Raw genomic sequence first — 2,568 nt, forward strand, 5'->3', positions numbered from 1 at the left:
CCCCCCTTTTTCCCCCCTTTATTCCCTTTTCCTTTTATGCTTTTTCTTTTTCCGTTCCCCCCTTTTTCCTTTTTCTAGTATCTTCCCCCCTTTTTTCTTTTTTCTTTCCTCCTTTTCCTTTTTTCTATTATCTTCCCCTTTTTTCTTCTTTCCTTTTTCCTTTTTTTATGTGTGTGCCTGTTTGTTTGTTTGTTTTCCCCTTTTTCTCCTCTGTTTCCCACCTACCAGGGGCAGGTCACAGGAAAGAGTTTCCTACCTGCAAGTGGCAGCTGCAGGGGCGGGTGCTGGGGGGCCGTAGCACCACCACCTCCTAAACCTGACCACCATCCCTTAAACCTCACCAGGCAGCCCGGGGTGCAGGGGGAAACCACTGTGAACGGGTGCAGGATGCAACAGGATTTGTATTTCTAATACAGAAGTTTTAGGGTGCATCCATGAGGGAGCCCCCCCCCCCCCAAAAAAAAGAAAAAAGGATTTTCACATTAAAACTAGCAGTTTGAAATTCAGAGAAGCATTTCCTCATTCATTTCCCCTTCCTATTGTATCCTAAGTTCTGATCTGCCAGACACTTTTTGCTTAAGCTTGTGGCTTTATTACTGCAAGCAATTGCATCAAGTTCAGTAGAACCACTCAGAATGTTTTCCCTTGGTTATTGGGTCGCGTGAGTATCAGGGGAGGCTTCAGGGCTGCCCACCGAAGAGATTTGGGTCACACATGTCAACAGTTCAAGTAAGCCTCACATCATGGCTTAGAAATTTTAGTGAAATTTTAGTTAAAAAACCCCAAAGCTGTGCAAGAGAAGCACAATGAAATTTCCCAATCTTTTGGCCGAAACCCACTTTGGCCCACTTGCTCATCCCTAGAAATATAAATTGCTCTCAGCCCACATTATGCTTCCAGCAAGCTCATTTTTTTCTTCTAGGGGCAGGATAGTAAGTCACATAATCAGAGCATGAGAGGACTTCTGGTAAAGGCAGCAGCCAGCAGCTCTAGCAAAGGTCGGGACCTTACCATGCTAAATATGAACTCGGTGCCCGCTTGCAGCGGTCACATGTGGAAACCTGCCCTCTTTCTGCCCAGGCGCTTTCCTCTAACGAAAGCATTTCAGGGAGCAGCTTCCGAGCCAAACACTTTCACACTCGATGGCATCTTCCCTGCCACGCATCCCGTAAGCAGGAATATGCTGTTAGCTAAGCACACATTTCCTACATGTGTACGCTGAAAATGAGTCAACTTGTTCCAAAATCATCCCATTGCCCTCGGGGATGAGTTGGTCCAGGGCTCCATCATGTTCATCAAACCCTTCTTTGCCCCTCAGCAACAGCCCACGGCTGTCCGCAGCGGTGGGGACCAGGGATGAATAGAAGTTGGCCCCGTTCCCCAATTACTTATGCTGAGTACGTCCCCGATTGCGGGCTTGCCATGGATGCATAAACCCTTTGTCTCTAAGCCACATTCACTCATCCAGCCTTACCAATGAAGCCGGAGATTCACGAGGCTAGTTATGCATGTAACTGCTATCCCAAATTGTTAGTACAACCCATCTCGTCACTGCAGTAGCTGTAATCCTGGGTGGCTCCTGCTCATGAATTCAAAGGACAACGGCAGGATCCCGAAGCTGCTCACTTGCTACACCATAGCATCCTCACAACATCTTTTTTTTTCTGCACCTTCATCCTTCCCAGCTATAAATATTAAAACAAAATATAGCCACCTCACCTCCCCGAAACAAATGGAGGAGCCTCTCATGCACAGAAAAACTCTCGGAGGCGCTTGGAGAGTCAGTGTGAGGGAGAGGAAGGAAGGAACCAGCTGCAAACTGATAAGGCCTTCAGCTGCAGCAGCCCCACCAGCTATGAAGGAAAATGACTCTCAAATCAACTTTTGTGCACTGGAGAGCGGGCAACCCCAGCTGCAATCACTGCTACAAAGTTGACATTGAAACTGCTTCTAGGGAGCTTGGGATTGCTTTTTTTTTTTTTTGTCACGGTTGCTTTTCTTTTCTTGTTTTCTGCCTTTTTTTTTTTTTCTTTTATGTTGGGAAGCGAAGGAAAACAGAAAACGAGAAATAAACCTTTTCATATCCTCCAAAAATTGTATTAGCAAACTGTCTGGTTTAGAGCTAACACAGTCCCGTTTCTGGGACCTTCCTTCAGGTTGTGTTGGAGCATGTGCTGCCCAGGGCTCAGGTACAGATGTGGCTCTGGCAGGGGGAGCAGGGGCACAGCCCCACCATCTCCTACATCAAGAAGCTTCCAGTTACAGGCTAAAGCCTACTGGGTCTAAACTGGGTTCACCCATCTGGCTGTACCAACTAAGTTCTCTCCAAAACTTGGAAGTGGAAAAGGATTTCAAGCATTGTCCAAATATATTTGGTTGGTTGGGGTTTTTATAAGCAGGTCAGCTGGGTATGTTTGAAAACCTTGAGCTTAATGTACAGGAAATAAGAAATCACCACCGTGACACAGTGTCATGATAACATATACTGTTTCCCCAGGTTACGTATGATTTCAGATGTTGTATATTCATTTGTCGTGCCATACTACTTGCTGTACAGTCTAAAAAGTA

This window comes from Haliaeetus leucocephalus, unplaced genomic scaffold (assembly GCF_000737465.1).
Source record: "Haliaeetus leucocephalus isolate CR32 unplaced genomic scaffold, Haliaeetus_leucocephalus-4.0 Scaffold173, whole genome shotgun sequence".
NCBI lineage: Eukaryota > Metazoa > Chordata > Aves > Accipitriformes > Accipitridae > Haliaeetus > Haliaeetus leucocephalus.